Source organism: Microtus pennsylvanicus, chromosome 14 (genome assembly GCF_037038515.1).
Source record: "Microtus pennsylvanicus isolate mMicPen1 chromosome 14, mMicPen1.hap1, whole genome shotgun sequence".
Lineage (NCBI taxonomy): Eukaryota > Metazoa > Chordata > Mammalia > Rodentia > Cricetidae > Microtus > Microtus pennsylvanicus.
This window is the reverse complement of record NC_134592.1, coordinates 13550102-13570152: the sequence shown is the minus strand read 5'-3', so window position 1 is coordinate 13570152 and position 20051 is coordinate 13550102.

The following is a 20051-nucleotide window of genomic DNA, read 5'->3' as shown; positions in this document are numbered from 1 at the left end:
TCTTTGAAAGATATGAAGAATGCCTATTTAACTGAAATATATCTCTATATATCTAGAAAATCTAAAATGACTACAAATTTGACTATTATAGATGATTATCCATTAACAACCTATATACATTACATTTTTAAATGAACTACACAATCACAATACCTTAAAATTAGAAATATGCATATACCTATAACAAAACTGACCTTAAAATCCATACCAATGTAAATTTTTCATATCTGTATCATCTCCCCCTTTAAATGTAAAAGAACATTTATAAACAATATTTGGGAATATGGGCGCAGTTTTTTCTCTCCAAATTGCTTCATGCTGAATGGGGGCGCTGTTATTTAGGTCTTTTATGGTATAACCTGTGTGCTAGTTTCATCTCAGTTGGCAGTTGAGCAAAGTAATTTTTTGAGTGTTCACAGCAACCTTTCAGGGGGGTGTGGTCTATTATACCATATTGGGATAGAAGCAATCCACAGGGTCTCATCCTCTGTGAAAACAAAAGAAGAAATTCTTTTTTAAAGCATGATATCCTTAGACCCAAATTTTGAATTTAAGATACCTTTAGAACATATATGTAGGTTTTTCAGCTTAGCAGCCCATATAATGAAATGTCTCTCTGTACTTAGCTCCTTTATAGTCAAAAATTTTAAAGAAAACACAATAATACACAGAATCCAGGCTTTCTGAGAATTTTTCATTTTTACGTGGCTTATTTTTCTTTATTTTTTTAATCTATAACTATCTGTACTCTGTCTCTTTAAAGACTTTACCCCCCTTTTTTAAAAGACATTAACTTTATTCTTTATATTCTTCTCTCTCCCAAGCCTACGTACACTCATCCAACATTGTGGCTCATTTAGTGGTCTTTTATGTCTGAATCTGTCCTATTGTGAATCTGTAATTTTTTTAGTATCCAGGAGTATTTTTTAAAATGTTAAAGTACTTCTTAAAAACTGAAGTTGCACCAGGTAGAGGTAATATGGTACCGCCTGTTTATTGCCAGTCTAAACCTTAATTGTGCTGTTATTATGGTAATTACGGTAGTTCCTGCCTGAGGTCAGCACAGTTCAGCATGGCATAGCCGATTGTGCCTCTGAGATGCCTCTGAGCTGCAGAGCAGCGGGCTGCCCACGATGTTGGCTCCACCTCTCTCCAATTTCAAAATGAAGGACATACCGTGTTGTGCTAGCTCTGGGGCCGCCAGGTAGGAGCCACATTCAGCACTTTAACTCTGAGACTGAGCGTGTGGCACAGAAATTCTTTTCTTCCAAGTTACAGCCAAATCTGACACGCAGAGCACTGCACGGTCTGAAAGCATCTCTCTGTATGGTGGCAGGAATCCACCATGCTCTGCCCACCTGCCTAAGTCTGATTTCGCTGTCTGCCCAGGCAGGAAGAGCTGAGCCAAGGGCATGGTCTCAGCTACTTTCCTGCCGATCCTGAGCGGGAACAGAAACATCCAGTCCCATAAAAGCCATTGAAATTATTCTGCTTCTTTCTCCCAGCATTCTGTTATGTCTACTCCACCTACCTAATTTTCTGTCCTATCAGGGCCAAGGCAGTTTCTTTATTAATTAACCAATGAAAGCAACAGATAGATAGATGACACTCCCACATCATTAGAGGCAAGAGGAAGGCTGCTTTTTCCCATGAAAAGGGCAGAGAATGAATATTGGCCTCCCAAAAGCTGGTCTAGAGCTTTGTGTATTTAGTCATCTTTAGCTCCACTCTCTTCCTAAGATAAGGTCAAAGGGTAGATGGGCCTTCCTGCAGGCAGGGTCTGCTGGGCTCCCAGGGTTTAGGATTCTCCAAAAGGGGAGGGAAAGCTGCAGACCAAGGCTGTCCCTCCCCCATCTCACTAGGGAACTGTGAGCCAGATAAGAAGATGACAGCCCTCTGCAGTGACTAACCTCGAGGCTTTAGGAAGAGGAAAAGACTTGTTAGTCTGTAAAGGTTTTAATGGCATCAATTGCATGCTTACCTCTTTTGAGCATGCAATTGAGTCTGCATGGATTCCTCACAGGGCTAGAACCTCTTGGAAGCCTTGTCCTGCAGGTAAAGAAGGAGCCCGGAAGGGAGGCTGTGCTCAGGATCCTGCCTGTGCTGGCAGCCTTGTCCTCTGGCTGGGAGAAATACATCAACAGATGACTTTCCTGCCTGAGCATGAATGCCGGGCTGTGGGTCACACAGCAGTCTGCTGAGCTTGTCTCTTGTGGATTGAGTTGCTCTTCCATTTTTGCTACTTTTGGCTTTTCCCTGGGTTCTGCCTGTATTCCTTAAGGCTCCTTTGGAAAAAAAGTGCAATGATAAAAACCGTATTAGCAAAACAGCACGGCATCCTCTAGGATATTGGCTGCTCTAGAAGAGGCCGCCAGGGGAATGATCCGCTCAAAGCCTGTGAGTCGGTGAGATCCTATCGGTCACCCAAAACGTGCCCTCTGGAATCCCTGTAAGAAGTGTAATGTTCTTTCCAGAAGTTAATTAAGAATGCTTTCTCTATGATTTGCACACCTTTACCAAGTAGAAAATTAAAGATGTTATCTCGTGAGTCTGTGTAACTTCGTGGTCTGCATAATTAGAGTTCACCATGTGGATTAAGCAGGGACACACAAGTTCCTTGTACAAACTGCATCGCACCTGCCCTCTAGGAGCGTTACATAGCTTCACAGATGTCTGGTGTATTTCATTGTGGCTGTATCGGATTTTTGTCACACTTTCCGAATCGTAAGTTAGTCTCTTTAGAAATAGGTGGAGTTATACTGAGTGAACCAGGAGGACCTGGTCACCGTGGCCAAGGACTTGAGGTGGAGGGTCCCTATGTGGAATCAGCGGCGGGTAGGCCTGGGATAAACAGACTGAGCGAATGTGATGCCCAGGGAAAGGCCCCAAGGCTCCTTGTGGTGTATGGACATGTGGCCACATGGGAGTCTTCACCGTCTCCTGGAAGTGTGCTAAATTCTCATTTCCTGCCTGCAGCCCTCCCCTCCACCCTCCTTCCTCTGTCCACCCCCTAGCCTTTCCCTTTGTCACCACCCCCCTCCCCCACTCCTGCAACATGACCAAATAAGATCTGTGCTTTCATAACCCATTCCTTTGAGTTTTAAACGAGCTAATTTTTATTTCCTTGAAACAATGCAAGTATATAATTAACCAGCCGGCCACGGTTTGATTCCCTGCCTCTGACCTTTCTGCCCAGAGTCCGTTCTCCAGGGGCTGTCAGTTTTTGTTGCTAAAGTTGGTTTTCCTGCCTCTGTAACTCTCAACACTCTTGTGGCATTTTTAGGTATTACCTAATTTTACTTTTAATTTTAGGGTCTTTCTTTCACTGCCAGTCTATCCCACTTCTAACTCCCACTCAGGTAAGCAACAGTGTTTACATTATTGCAGCTTTAAAAAAATGTTATTAGTGTATGTGTTCTCTCCTTCTGCCATGTAGAGTTCAGGGGTTGAACCCAGGTCATCAGACTTGGCAGCAGTACTGTAAGGGCCAGCGTTAACCTGTAAGCCCCACTTGCCCAAGGACAGATAACTACCTGGACTGCTGGTGGCTATTGTTTGTGGGCAATAACAAAGCAGTTTTGCTCGCCTAAATAAATTTGTTTGACCTAACTGTATATGCCTGATCACATAGAGCTGGGAGGCACTTGGGCAGGAAGTATGATAAAATGTATGCTTGCAGGCTGGAGAGATGGCTCAGTACTGTTCTTCCAGAGGTCCTGAGTTCAATTCCCAGCAACTACATGGTGTCTTAATGACCATCTGTAATAAGATCTGGTACCCTCTTTTAGCCTGCAGGCATACATGCAGACAGAACACTGTATACATAATAATTTAAAAGATATATATTTGCTCCTGATTAGACTTGATGGTATGGTGACTTTGTGGTTTTGCCTTTTTAAGCCTCTGCAAAATGTGACTCATCAATGAAGGGCCTGAGAATAAGAACATAAAAATGTCGATTCCAAAAGTAAGAATGTAGAAATTAAGAAATATAAAGTTGTAAGCCTAGGAGAATGAGAACAGATTGTCAGCAGCTTTCTCAGCAGCTTGAGGATTAACTATTAGCAGTGGATTATTTTCGCTTTACAACCCATAGCTCTGTTTACAAGGCCAAAGCATCTCTCTGCAAACTGAGAACTAGCCTACGGATATGAGCCGAATCAACTTTTAGGAAACAGATAAATGACCTCTGGGTTACACATTATCCCTGCTGTGTGAAACTGGCAGCATCAAAGGGGAGACCACAGGGCGTCAGTAAACACACACACACACACACACACACACACACACACACACACACACACACACCACACTTTATTTCTTTGCTAGAGCACAACCTGTAAAAGCTTCATGAAGCAGGTGCGTGGGAGGTTCACTCTGCGAGACCAGCTCTTCTGAAAAGGTTTTGTCAGGCCATGTGTTATTGAAGGGCTTGGCTGTGACCAGAGACATCTGCCCTTCAAGTTTGGTAGCATGGCCTCACTGTCATGGACATCTACAGCTCTGCTTTGCAGCCCCCCCCCCATAAAAAAAAACCACTTCAAGATCATTTTCTAAAAGTCCTTGGCATATGTGCTATCTTACGAGTCCTCCCCTCCCCGCTCCCTCCCCCCCCCTGTAGCTTTTTCTTCCAGATCTTTTATCTTACAGTGGCTTTTAGTCTGTAGAGCCAGATCATTCAGTTCTGAAACATATTCCAGTGGCCTCTTAGGAAATTCCCCACCTCTGATTTCTGTTAGAGTTTGGGTCTCTCAAACTGATCCTAATTTGATCTTTTCTCTCTGCTCAGATATCCTTTAGAAAATCCTCTCTGAATTCCTTCTTTCCATCCCTCAGATGTCTGCTATGTGTCTCTTGGTCCGTGGTCCTGCAGCTTCAGAAGAGACCCTGTGAGCACTCTGCTTCTGCTTCAGACTTGGGATGCTTCTCGGTGCTGGGAAGGATATTTGGAGGCATGTTCAGCTGTGTTTATGCGACAAGGAACCCAAGGAGGGCTGGAGCCCCTGGCTGGGTGCATACAGGTGAAGCTGTGGGCTTCCTGTAGTTCTTTTAGTGGATGTGTTTTCCTTTGGGGATCCTGTGTCGAAAAGGTTTCCATAGGAAGAGCTGTTGGGGCCCTAGAAAGAAATGGATGGCCACATAGGGTTAGCATGCATGCTGGCCCATAGGACCAACTTGAATATGTACATCCTCAGGACCCACAGGGAGCAGGGAGGAGACACTGGGGCTGAGTACCTGATTTAGTATCTGTAAAACTGAGGACATGACCACTCCAAGGTATAGTTAAGCAGGGTGTTTTTATTGTAGATATGAGGGAGAGAATAGCCAAAGGAGTCTATCTGGAAGAATCCAGAGCACAGAGAAAGTGGTAGCAGACTGGATTTGCCCATGACAGAAGAGAGATAGGGGAGAGCGAGAGAGGAAGAGAAAGAGACCACCGTGATGTGGGATTCCCCTCTGTATGCTATGAGTAGGTTTTATTACCACTGGTTATTAAAGAAGCTGTTTTGGCCAATAGCTTAGTTGAGTAAAGCCAGGCAGGAAATCCAAACAGAGATATATAGAGAAAGTAGGCATAGTCAGGGAGACGCCATGTAGCTACCAAAGGAGAAAGATGCCAGCCACCAGCCAGAACCTTACCAGTAGCCCACAACCTTGTGGCAAAACAGATTAATAGAAATGAGTTAATTTAAGATATAAGACTTAGCTAGAAATATGCCTAAGCTATTGGCCAAGCAGTGTTGTAATTAGTATAGTTTCTATGTTATTATTGTTTGGGTCTGGACAGCCAGGAAACGAATGAGCAGTCTCCACCTGTACCACCAAAAGAGGGGCGTGTGAAAGGATATGCCAAATAACTGGGTCATTAGGAGAGATTTTGTGCGGGGGCAGGGAGAATTTCTGAGGTTGAGAGGTTCTCAGTAGGAGGTTGGAAGAACTAGGTACTTGTGATTCTGAGGGAGCCTGGAGGCCAGCATGCACTTTGGTGTCCTATGGTATACTAATAGGCACCGCAGATAGCCATTTGTCCCTTCTGCCAGTGGTAATGGACCTGACTCCATTGTTAGACAGGGACAGGTTTCACAAACTCTTGAGAAATGCTGGCGTTTGTCTAACCACCAGAATATGGGGGAGTGGAGTTTCCTCTGAACCTGACAGGGTCTGACTCCTCTCACCTGACTGTCTCTTTCTGCCTCCCACGAGCCAGCAATGTAATGTCTGTGAAGCAGTCTCCCACTGCCCTCCGGCAGTGAAAGGAGGACCTAGCAGCCAGGCACTGGGACTGGACAGTCACGGTTCAGCCGGACATGCAATGCTCCCAGCCCTGTGCACATCATTGTCTCCTCCTGGAAATGATCTCAAGCCAGAGCACCCAATAACGATCTGCTCTCCAGTGTGGGCTCCAGGAGGCAGCGGCCAGTAGCTGAGCTCAGAGACCAGGCTCCAATGGGAGCTATGGGTGTGCACCAGTGTTCGGGTGCACATCCTTGTGAGCAAACTGTATGTGTAGAGCTCGGACCCGGGTTCTAGAAGCTCTTAGCCCTCCTTCCTGCATAGTGGCTTTCATGTGAGTATCTTCTTCACGCCAAGAAGCCCTGTTTACTACCCTGGTTGGAGAGCAAGCTGCTACCACCGCTGCGGAACTCCAGTCAGTGATATCTTGACATATTCAGACATTCACCCATACCTAAGCCAGGCTTGCCTATGCCAACCCAGGGGCATGTGTTTGCACACGAGCATGCATGTAGTCTACAGGCATGCATACATTGGAGCACATCTAAAACAACTGCAATGATGTGGATCTTTTAACTGGCTTTATGTGCACGTTTTGTGGGTACTGCTGCATCTCATTAGGTAGTGTAAGGTTTTTCTGGGCCCAGTGAAGGGTTTATCTTCTCAGACAAAGGCTTTCCCAAAGGAAAGCCAGGACAAACAACAAAAGCAGCTTGGCCAGTTCAAGTACTTCCCTTGTTACAGTAAGGCAGAGATGAGGAGACAGAACAGAAAAACAAAGGACTGATCAATATAGGGTTACCTTTCGGAGAAGGATTAAGGCAGAAAACTCCAGTATTGTGACAACTGAGACTAAGCAGCTTGGAAATTTAGCTACTGGGTTGCACAGTTCCTGCATCCCTCAGAAGGTCAGGTGACTGAGGTTTGGTTTGATGATGTGAAATGTTGGTTTTCACATGGTTTGGAGGTTCCGTGAGGGAACCTACTCCAAACCTGCAGCCTCCTGAAGTTCTTGTTTAACAAAATCTCTGTGTGCATATGTGTAATGAAATTTACAGAAGGGCAGAAAATGTGTCTGTCTTGTCTCATTATGAACCAACACACATGGCTTTAAATAATTAAAAGCTGCTTTTCTCTTAGATTCTAAGTAGACCCAACACTCATGTAGTTTTAAATTTGATCCCCAATGATAGAAAATCAGATGATTTGGGTCTGGTGTCAAGGAGGTAGTACCACAGAAAACCAGGAGATGGCACTGTTGCTTCCAGAATGAACCCCTCTTTGCCTAAGTGGCTTCAGACTGGCTCCCTCCTCCGGTTGGTATACTTCAGGCTATTGTCCTCTTTCTAGAATTCTTTGTGTAAAAAGTGAACCCGGCTCTTTTACATTCTCCCCTGTAGAGCATCCTTGTTTCCTCTCATGAAAGTGGATCTTGCTCTCAGACACTTGGGGTCTAGGGAGTCTATTTTGGAACCAATCACATCAGAAATGCATAGCATGTCTCCAGTCTGTGGGCAACATAACAGACCAGCATCTAGTGGTTTCCTCAGGCTGAGAGCTGTTCTGGAGAGAGGGGAGGAAGGCTGGGGATGGAAGACTGACTGCCACTTAATTGGATAAGTTCTCTGGGCCTCAGTTTCCACACCTGCACAATGGAGGTGATTAATAGCTCCTGTTAGAGAATAATTTAGAGACAGAGTTGAGGCGGAACATCTGCTTTTCATAAGGCAACAGCAAACACCAAGGTTTATAGAGCAGAGGGGGAGGGAGAAGCCTGGCTACTGGACAGAACCGGCTTCTCTAGGAAAGAGTACAGCTGGGATTCCCCAGGATCTATAGTAAATATAACAGAGGGTAGGTATGGAGATAGACTAAGGGACCGTGGGTCTCCCTACGAAGGGGAAATTGAATAGATAGTTATGGATGAACAGGACGCACCCACCACACACACACACACACACACACACACACACACACACACACGATATGGACTCAACAGGGAAAGGGAGGGAAAAGAGGAGAGTAAGGGAGAGCATATAGGGACAGCTGATACTAGGGGCCATTGAGGGGTTGTGCGAAAACCTAATACAGTAGAAACTTCTTAAAAGTTTCTACTTAAGGGGGCTGGAGAGATGGCTCAGTGGTCAAGAGGATTGGCTGTTCTTCCATAGGTCGTGAGTTCAATTCCCACCAACCCACATGGTGGCTCACAACCATCTGTAATGAGATCTGGTGCCCTCTTCTGGTGTGTCACCATACATGGAGGCAGAATGTTTTATACATAATAAATAAATCTTAAAAAAAGTTTCTACTCAAAAGATATATGTATATGAAAGAAATCTAAACTGAAATCACAAAATAACAGGAGAGACAAAGTCCCAACTAGACATCTCTTGCCCCTAAATGAAACCTCCAGTGCTGGAAATGGCTTACATTCCTAAGGAGTTGTTGGCCACTGGGGCCCCATGGAAACCCCCAAACCACCCAGGCTATTGCCGAGACACACACTGATAGTAAGGCCCTATTGCTGAAGACAACACCCACATAACCAGCACAATAAGTCGAGCTGGTGTCTATCCAGGGCCTTCCCCTCTGCTGAGTAGTGTTCACCAACCCAGCTACAAACCCTGCAGCCTGCAATGGTGGTTTGCCTGCAAGGCATGCTGGGGCAGGAGGGGCCCAAAAGTTGTGGGAGTGACCACCAGTATCTGAATCGAATTAAGGAAGGCCCACTCCAGAGATGAAATCCAAGCTCAACATTGCCTGGTTGTCCAAGAACCTGGGATTAGATGGGACAAGGACCTAGCAAGCCAAAAACCACTGTTCTGCTAAAAATGTGTAGCAAGAAAATGACTCCTAACATCATGCTGCTATCCTCTGCTCAGCCAACATCAGAGAAGCCTCCTCCTGCAGTGGATGCGAACAAATACAGAGACCCACAGCTGGACAATGTGCAGAGAGTGAGAGACCGCGGAACGCTCGGTTCTAACGGGGTATTTCCATCAACTCTCTTCCCTCAGGGTTCAGGGAACACTGTGGAAGAGGAGAGAAAGATTGTAAGATCCAATGGGGATGGAGGACACCAATGTCGGGGTCTGATGCTAGCCCAGACCCTCAATTATTTCTCTACCAGACCTAACATAAACTATCTCTCTCTGGACCGGCGTGGAGGAGACGGGAATAAAGACATGACTCACATGGTTTCGTCGGGAGGGAGATTCTCAGAGATCCCTCATGATATCCTGAGTTTACATTCTGAAGAATTCCTTGTTTATTCTCCAAATAGTCTTTATACCAAAACTTAACTTGAGGAAATGCATTATCCTTCTGTCTCCTAGGTAACCAGGCAAATGGCTTTTTGTCACGTCCACATCTACCTGTCTGCTCTGTATGCCAGCTGTCACGTAGGCTTGAATCAGCATCTCTGTAAGGCGTCTTCCAAATTACAAAGGAAGGAGCAAAACCACATCCTGACCTTTTGTTAGGTTAGTGACAGCCTGTCTGGAAGTTTATGTGACCCTTCTCAGGTGTGGCCTATGGCTTGATAGCTTGGTTGCCATACCGTATAGAAATATGGGCCTACACACCAAGAAAGCTAGACCTTCCAGACAAAACAGGACTGACACACATATGAACTCACAGAGACCATGGCAACACGCACAGGGTCTGCACATGTCTAAGCCAGCTGACGTCCCAGTGCTGAGCAGGGGAGTGAACCCCCAGCCCCCCAGCCCTAACCCAGAAGCTATCTCCAGTTGGTAACTGCTTGCAAAGGGAAAATTAGTTTTCCCCAAGGGCGTCTCAGTGGGTATGCAAACCACTCTTAAGGGCAGGCCCCGTGCCCAGCAGTAGGTGGCTATCAAAAGCTAACTCAATGGTGTGTTTGGAGGGTTTCTTCATCTTACAACGCTTTGTCTGGGCTGTGTTTGTTTTAAACCTTACAGGTCTTATATATTATGGCTTCTGATGGTGTTTGCATGGGAGTGTGTGTGTCTCAGCGTCTGCATGTTTCCTGTGCTTTTTCTTTGGCTCCTTCTCCCAGTTTGTTCCTATTCTTTTGTTTTCCCACCTGTTTGTTTTCATCTTATTTTACTTTTATTATTATTATTTTAGATACTTGTATATTCTACTGAGAAAGAGTGTGGATTTGGGTGGGTCAGTGGGTGGGTGAAAATGTAGGGAGTATTGGGGGAGAAGAAACTATAATCAGACTATATTATATGAAAAAGAATCTATTTTCAATAATTAAAAGAATTATTCTGTCTGAGGGCTGCAAGCAGGTCAGCAAAGAGTGTGGCCCCAGTTGTTTAGAAATCGCCTAAGAACTTGGGAGTCCACCTGTGTCATATCCAGGACAGCCAGCCACTGCTCTGTTAGACCCTCTGGACAGCCCCCTGGGGTTGACACTCTTCCCTCTTCTGGGCTTCTGTCCTTCCTTCCAAGGGCAGCAACAAGACTCTGAGGAAAGGGTGTGAGGAAGATGTTGGAAGTGTGATGCTTTGAAAGCAAATGGCCTCCATAGGGTTACAGGGAGTGGCACTATTAGGAGGTGTGGCCTTATTGGAAGAAGTGTGTCACTGGGGATGGGGTTTGGGGTTTCGAAATGCTCAAGCCAGGTCCAATGTCTCTCTTCTTGCTGCCTGCTGATCCAGATGTGGAACTTTCAGCTACCTCTTCATCACCATGCCAGCCTGCACACAGCCATGCTTCCCACTGTTGATGACAATGGACTAAACCTCTGAAACTGTAAGCCAACCCCCATTAAGTGTTTTCCTTTGTAAGAGTTGCTGTGGCCATGGTGTTTCATCGCAGCAATAGAACATTAACTAAGACAGAAAGTGTGATCCATGTATGCAGTTCCTATAGGCTTATTATCCAAAGACAAGGCTGACTCTAGGAGCTAGCTCAGCCTCTTGCTTTTGAATTCTGAGTGGAACCATTCCTGCAGGTGCAGATTTAGGCGTGGACTTGAATAGGAGATGGACTCTGTGGATATAGAGGAGTTAAATCTACAGTCTACATATAGCACCAGTCAGCTGTGGGGATACTCTGAAGATTAGTGAGACAGTACCATTTAAAATCCATATACCTCTGGGTATGGAGGTGCACACCTTTAATCCCAGCATTTGGGAGGCAGAGGCAGGTGGATCTCCGTGAGTTTGAGGCCAGGCTAGTCTACAGAGTGAGTTTCAGAACAGTCAAGGCTGTTACACAGAGAAACTGTCTCCAAAAAAAAAAAATCCCTTTTTGTCTCTCTCTTCTCCTGTAATCTGCTGGCCTGTTCTGTCACCTGAGTACCCTCTCCCTTTAGGAGATGGGCCCCGCCCACTCCCAACCTTCCCCTTCCACTGTCCCACCTCCTCTCTCTCTCTTTCCCTCTCTGATGTGGGATTGCCCTCTGTGAGCTGTGATTATCATTAATGAATAAAGAAACTGCTTTGGACCTATAGGAAGGCAGAATTTAGGTAGGCAGGGAAAGCTAGGCTGAATTCTGGGAGAAAGAGGGGTGGAGTCAGAGAGAAGGCATGTAGCTGCCACAGACAGATGTGCTGAAACTTTGCTGGTAGGCCATGACCTCGTGGTGGTGCACAGATTACTTGAAATGGATTAAATATAGATATGAGTTAGCCAATAAGAAGTTAGAGCTAATGGGCCAAGCAGTATTTTAATTAATATAGTTTCTGTGTGGTTATTTTGGTTCTGGGCGGCTGGGATGAACAAGCGGCCTCTTCCAACACCCCTCTCTCTTTCTCCCTGCCCTTCTTCTGGAGAGGCAGCTTCTGTCTCTCTCTCTTCTCTGCCCCACTTCTTCCTTTCCCCCCTTCCCTTACCCCTCCATAACCCACTAAATAAACTCTATACCACAGCTCTCTCTACCTGGCATATCTATCTGTCCCTCTCCTGCCAAGGCCTCAGGCCACGGGTGACTCACCATTGCCTCTCGTGGGACCTGTCCCCCACCATCTCTTTATAAATGATAACACCTCCCCCTCCCCTTCCATTTCTTCACACACACACACACACACACACACACCCCATCTTTTTTTCCTTCCATGTCTCTACTGGAGGTTGAACCAAGGTCTTATATATAGCTAGACACTAGACAAGAACTCTACCACTGAGTTATAAATACAGCCTGTTTCTTTTGTTTTTTTTTTAGACAGGGTCTCATTCTGCTGCCCAGGCTGACCTTGAACTTACAACCCTTGCCTCCTGATCCCCGGTGGCACCTCCAGGCACATCTCTTTTTCTTTTCCAATCTCCTCTTATGTTATTTTTCCCCCCAGCTTCCTCGTGGAGTTTAGAATCATTTTGTCAACAGATTCTCTTTTTAACTTTTGCTAGCCTACACACATTCAAGGCATTGAAAAATAGCTGTAATTTCAGCCTGTCCCCAGCCCTGCAGAACACCGACTCCATTTGGCAGGACACACTTTCCCTAACACCCACTGAGATCCCAGGGCTGCGGCCTCTCTTCTCAGCTGGCTCAGGCTCAGGTGGGAGGCTTCGATCACAGTCACTTCTCACCCCTCACCGTGGTGACAGGGTCTCCTTTGGAACACAGCCTGGGAGATGCTGGCAACCAGGTGGATCTGATGCCCTCACTAATGTTGTTAGTCATGACAGCAGCAGCCCCACCATTACTGTGTTGTCTAAGGGCCCGTTCTAGTCAAGAGCTGGGTCAGTCATTTTCTATACTGGATTTCACTGTAGGGATCAATATAGTGCAAGTTTGGAGACTTTGAAAAGGGAAATTTATCCTTTGGAACTGCTGCATCTGTAGAGGGAAAAGCAGCAGCAGGCGAGAGTAGGTGGCTGAACAGCACATGCCAACCAAACTTTATTCACAAAACACATGGTGGGTGGACTCAATCTGGAGGCCACAGCCTAGGGAGCCTGGGGCGTGGGCTGGCTGAGGGCAGGCTCTGACGTTTGGACCCACACACTGGCACTGTTTATCTGAATGGCTTTGGGAGGATTGCTTGGGGTCTTTATGGCTAAATCTTACCCTCCTCCCTTTCATTGTAAGAGCGGTTTTAGCTGCGTGAGGGACATTCAGCAATAAAAACTACACCTCCCAGATTCCCCAGCTCCCTTGAGGCTTTGGGGATGTGTACTTAAGTCCTATCTAGTGGGGTATAGAGAGATATGTAGCCTGGGCAATCTTCCTGCTTCTACCTCCCATCTCTGAGATTGCAGAGCTGGGTCACCATTCTTTGCGTTCTTCCCTCCCCCTTTTCTTCCTTCGTCTTCCTACTTTTTAGATATCTTTAATCTGTCTTTCATTCATCCTTTTTATGAAGATTTGTTTATTTGTGTGTGTGCACATGTACAGAGACCAGAAGAGGGCAGTAGGTCCCTCTCCATCTGTTCCTTTGAGATAAAATCTCTCCCTGAATCTGGGGCTTTCTGTTTCTAGGCTAAGAAGGATGCAAGCAAACCCCAGTGATCTTTCTGTCTCTGGCCTCTTTGACACTGGGGTTACAGGCTGGACACTTGGCTTGTTAAATTGGAGTTCCTGCCACCCGTAGCAGAGCCTAGGTTAGCGAAGGCATTCTTTGTGTTCAACAAAGAATTTTCAACCAAAATTTAGAAAATGTTTGTAGTGAATATATGAAGACCAGAAGACGAGCTTTCCGAATGACAAAGTGTTTTCAAAGTGAGAAATGGCCTCTTGGCACAGCTCAAATGAATGGAGGTTCCAGCTGTTAGGTCTCAAGGTCTCGGCGTGTCTATATGTCTAGAGATGAGTTCGAACTGGACTATGGGAAGGTTTACGGCAGGTAAATAAATCCAACATTCCTTAGGAACTTGTGAAACTGGTTCCCATCTCCCAAAGGAGTCATTTCCTTACCCCTGGCAGAAGGAGCACACAGCTCCATTGACCTGTACCTGTGGTCGCACAGCGGCATCCATGCTGGCCTCCAGGCTCCCCCAATCCCTGCCCAGAAGTACCTGTTAGGCATTCCCAAGTCCACCCTAACCTTCTGACCCTTCACAACTCAGATTCATATTCTCTCTCTCTCTCTCTCTCTTTCTCTCTCTCTCTCTCTCTCTCTCTCTCTCTCTCTCTCTCTCTCTCTCCCGTGTTTTCAAGGCAGGGTTTCTTTGTGACCTGACGTCCCCCACACATGCTAGTCTCGCTATTCTCGCTCTTCCTTTCTCTCTAGCTCTTGCTATCCCTCCTCTTGCAGATAGCCCTGACCATGTCCAGTCTGTTTTCTTTTCTCTCTGCTCTGGTCTCTTCCAGATTACTCTGGATTATTTTCTTTCTTTTGTCTACAACAGAAACCTTTTTTTTTCCTTTACTGTACCATGGAGCAGTCTTGTCGGCAGTTTCTTTACTACGCCCTTGTTTACACCAGCCAAACAAGGTTATGCTTGGATAAAAAGGAAGTCCCAGGTATATGACCCTTTGGAGCTCTTGAGGGTCTTCCTTGTAGAGCTTCTCTGTCAGACAAGAGGATCTTTCTTTCTCTTTCTCATCTTCCTCCTCATCCTATCCCCCCTTTTTCCCACACTCTCTTCTCTTCTTGACAGTGTTTTGTGTAGCCCAGGCTGGCCTCAAACATTCTGCACAGCCAAGGATGACTTTGAACAGAAACTCGACCTTCCAAGTTCTGGGATGACAGGCATGAGCCACTATGCCTGGTCTGTGCAGTGCTGGGGATGGAATCCAGGGCTTTGTGTGTGCAAGGCAGGTGCTCCACCAGCTGAGCTACCCCTTAGCCCTTGGATAAGAGGACTTCTAAGGGCCTTAGACTTTTTTTTTTAACTGCTTTTTACACCACCTTTGATGGATAACAGGGCCCTTAAGAATTAGAAATGTTGGCCTAAAATTTGACTACAGGAAACCTACAGAAATTATAAAGAAAATAAATCAGTTTAGACAGAAGTGACAGAAATATTTCCAATGGCAGGAACTGAATGTAGTGTAGACAGAGAACGGATTGTCAAGCCTTCTTGACTGCAAACGTGGGCCATTGCTTATGGCTGTTACTTCCCCTTGGAAAATGCAAAGAAATGCTTTTTTACCCTACACGGGGCTCTGAGAGAACAAGATTAGATTCCGCGCTGGTCCAGCTCAGTGAACCAGAGAATTTATTGGGGTTATTTATATGGCTATCGATAACCTCAGAGCACCCGTGTCACCAAAATGTCTCCCCCTGGCATGGGTAATGACCTGTCAAAGCTGCACCACCTGAGCATCAGGAAACCTTAGGACGCAGGACCGGCTTTGATTACTTTTCTCATTGCTGTGACCAGACGCTCAACAATGTGAACAGAGACTGTGCTACCTACTCTATCTCTAGATTTCCCGCCATAGGCTGAAGCAGCTTCTTTATTAACCAGTAGTAATAAAACATTCACAGCATACAGAGGGGCATCCACATTCCAACAATTGAGCAGTTCAAGGGAAAGGGGGCTTATTCTGGCTCGCAGTTCCAGGGTATACCATGCATCATTGTAGGGAAGGCACGGTGACTGGTCACATTGCACCCGCAGTCAGGAAGCAATGAGCGACGAGGGCCACGCTTGGCTGTCTTCCTTCCTTTCCATTTATGCTCAGGACCCCAGCTGAAGCGATAGTGCCACCCACATCCAGGGTCTCTGTCCTCAGTCAGACCTCTGGACACACCCTAACAGTCACTCCCAGGAATATGTCTCCTGCACGATGCCAAGTTCAGGTAGGTTGAGAAGAAGATATGTAGCCCAGGCCTCCTGCCCCATCTCTCCTCTCTGTGCCACTGCTTAGTTGGAGGGTGAAGTTGTCATCTGTGCGCGTCTTGCCATTGCATTCTGGGAGTAGGGAAATGAGATGTGTCATTGTTCCTTCAGGCCTTTGACTGGAGAGAAACTGCAGTTGAGGAATTGAATCTCAGAGCTCCACCTACCCACAGCTTGGTCCTGATTTATCTGATGGGATCCTGGACCTTGAACCTGAGCTCGAAGCCATAGTAGACTTTCATTTGGGTGTTTTAGGAGCCTTAGCTTAGTCAGTTTTGCATACAAAAGGGGTATAAATTGCTATGGCTAGACAATGGGTGATATAACATTTCCAGAGGTGGTGGCTGGGCTGGGTTGAGGAGATGGCTCAGTTGGTGTAGTGCTTGCTGTGCAGGCTCGGGGACCTGAATTCAATCCCCAAAACCCAGGTTTGAAAAGCCAGATGTAGTGGCATGCTCTTGTAATTCCAGTTCTGGGGAGTCGGAGACACGTGGATGCCTAGGGCTCACTGGCTAGCAGGCCTAGCTTAGATGGCAAATCCCTAGTTACTTACAGACCACATCTCAATAAACAATATGGACAGTGTCTGAGCAATAATATCCAAGGTTGCCCTTTGACCGTTTCATATATATGCATACATGTGTACTACAAACACACATGCAACCAGCCCCAAACAGTCCTCATCAACTGCATAGATACATGTATTACTTTCCCATTCAGGAAGGGCGTCTACTTTTTCTGATGCCAGCTTGTGCTCTGAGCCACAGAAACAGCGGAGGAGTTGGTTAAGACTGGCTCATAGGAGGCCTTCGAGCTGCTGCCTGGGTCTCTTGGAAAGCTAGCTCACGCTACCGTCTTTTCAGGAACCCAGCTGCTGTGGCAGAGGCACACGGTAGAAAAGTCACATGTAGGAGTCTGGCTGCCAACTCCAGCTAAGCTCCCAGCTGACAGCCACTTGCGGCTGAGTGTGCTGCCTTTGACTCCCAGCCTTGGTGATTCTTCGGTGGCCTGGATCCCAGCTACCAAGCGTCTGAAAGCACAGTCGTTCTTCGCTTTCAGAACAAGGATTCCAGCTGAGGCCAATCCACGTCTGCATTGTTTACTTTCCTGAGCGCTGTGACAAAGTGCCCGACAGAGGCAGCCTATGGGAGGACAGGGTTTATCTTGGCTCAAAGTTTGGGCAGCATGGTCAGGAAGGCAGGAGGATGGCAGTGGGAGTTTGTGGCATGGCTTTTTCACATGATGGGTGATCAGGATGCAGAGGGCTGAGGATAGAAGCAAACCCCGGCTCTAACGCTCCAGGTGCATGCTGGGAGGGTTTCGGTTCTTCTCGTTCTACTGTCTTTCTTTGCTTTGTGTTGCCCCCTCCCCCCAAGTGGACTCCCTCCAGCTGGGTGCTGCCCTTCTGTCCATCTGCCCCATACTTTCTGCTCCTGATCCCTGCCTGGGACCCCTCTCTTTTCTTGAGTCCAATGGATGTAGCATGTCAGATCCCCATGGAGAACCAGTTTTCCTAGAATTCAGGACCCCAAACTCCTGGTCCTTAAACTGAAAGTTTTTGATTGGTTTTGTATTCTGAGCATTTACCTAGAAAATTGAAGTGCAGGGAATTAGAACCTTAGGCAGGAGAGGCCCTGAGTTTCAAGCCTTGGAAATGGCCTCTTTCAAACCCTGATTTTCTTAATCAGGTCAGGGGCGTGAGCTCTGGAGAGCTGAGGACCCAACCTCAGGGAGGACTTGTGCTTCTGGGAGCTTGCCTTCACACCCCGCCATCTCTAAGGCAGAAGATCTAGAAAGCTCAAAACTGAAGTTTATCTGCGCACTCTGGGGACTTCACCCTCACCCCAGGGCCGTGATCAGCACAATCGTGTCCCAAGGATAATCTTTTGTAAACTTTAGCCAAAGCATTTTCATTTTTCCTTTCCGCACATTTATTTCCTTCTAGCTGCTTGCTCCAGGGGAGCCAGAAGGCTTAGTGCCCAAGGCAGGAGAGGCAGAGGAAGTCCAGGTTCTGAAAGCTTAGAAGAATCGCTCTGGGTCGGGATTCCTTTGTCTACCTCCTTAGCATATCCAAGGTTAAAGCCTGAAGGCTCCCAGGCATCCCAGTGGACAGTGTGTGTGAGAGAGGCCAGGCCACCAGAGAGAACGGGTTCAGGGAGCCAGGTATCTGTCTGTGAAGGAAAAGAGAAAGCAGCAGGGCTTGGAGGATTGTGGGAGAGTGGAGGAAGACCTGGAGGTCATTAAGAGCCTCTTTCCTGAGTACTGAGCTTCCTTCCTGGGACTGAGGCTGGCAGATAAGGCAAGGTTACTCAGAAGGCAAACATGGCTGTTCACTTTTCTCTTGGAACCTCTGGGAGGGCCAGCCAAGGGGACCCTGCATGTTAGCTTTCTCTGGAGTGATGTAGAGACTAAATGGACCCTAGAATGCTTGTCCTGGGCAAGCCAAGGTAACCTGTTGGCTGGTGCTTGCCTAAGTCCCCAAAGGGACAAACCAAAAGCAAGGACCGTGGAAGAGCCCTCTGAAACAGAGCCGGAACATTCTCTCCCCTGTCTGTCTAATGTTGGGACTAATGGGTTCTGGCCTTCAGCTGCTCTTCCCTCCTAGAACCTTCTAATTAAAGTTACTAGAAGCTGTGCCTGGCTTAGAGGATCAGAGGATGGGATTTTCAGCTGTTGGCCATTGACTGCAGTGTATTTAAGCCTACATGGTGCTAATAAAGAGGGCTTTGGTATCAGTGTTTAAAGGTCTGCCTGTCAGTCTGTCTCTGCCTGAGTATTCTCCACCTCCAGCCCCTTTCCCGAAGCTCGTGAACTGGGGCCGCGGTGCGTGGCAGTCACAACACAGACAGCGGCATGATCCCGAGGTGTCTCTACCTAACGGACCAGGAACCAGGAATGGCTCCCTCCATCTCCTCAGATGCTCCAGTGGCTCTGTGAAGAGCCCCTTTAGTGGCCTTTGCTGCTGACCTCCTCTGTTACTCCTATGGCCTTGACAATGTGAACGTGATCCTTCCACGTTGGAGGCAAGACAGTAATTACCATATCTAAACTAACTTCCACTTGTGGTCAAGGATAGGAGCTCTAAAAGACTGTTTTCATCTGGTGATGGTAGTGTACCTCTGTACTCCCAACACCCAAGGGTGTGGAGGCAGGAGGATTATGAGTCATTTATTTGTTTGTTCGCTTTTTTTTAAAAAAAGATTTATTTATTTATTATGTATACAACATTCCTTCTATGTATGCTCGCATGCCAGAAGAGGGCACCAGATATCATTACAGATGGTTGTGAGCCACCATGTGGTTGCTGGGAATTGAACTCAGGACCTCTGGAAGAGCAGTCAGTGCTCTTAACCTCTGAGCCATCTCTCCAGCCCCGCTTTTGTTTTTTGAGACAGGGTTTCTTTATGTAGCTTTGGCTGCCTGGAACTCAAAGATCCATCTGCCTCTGCCTCCAGAGTGCTGGGATTAAAGGTGTGTGCCGTCAACACCAGACTAGGATTACTGAGTTCTAAGGCAGCCTGAAATATATATATATATTGGCCTTTGCCGCTGACTTCCTCTGTTACTCCTTATGGCCTTGACAATGTGATATAAATATATAAAAATATATATATTTAAAAATATATATATATACATGGAGAGAGAGAGAGAGAGAGAGAGAGAGAGAGAGAGAGAGAGAGAGAGAGAAATCATGTCCCCTAAAACAAAGAAAACTAAGGTCCTCTTAAGGATGTCGGCTTACTGGAGATAAAGTACAAAGTATTAGAATTTCTAGAAAGTCTATTCCTCAGGCTGGGGACAGGCTTAGTTATTTCTCATACGAGGGCCTAAATTTTGATACCCTAGTCCCATGCATGCCTGTGATCCCACCTCTTCTGTAAGACTTTAAGACAATCCTGAAGCCATTTTTGACAATTCTGAGCCCTCTCAGCCTCTGTGCCATAGTGCTTCCCCTCCTCCCCTGGGAACCAAGGACCTAACAGCTACACTCGCAAGTACTCAGTTCCTGAACAATTACCCATATACATATGTTTTGATTCAGTCCCCTGGAAAATGGGGTCAAAATGACCTCTTACCTCATCTGATCT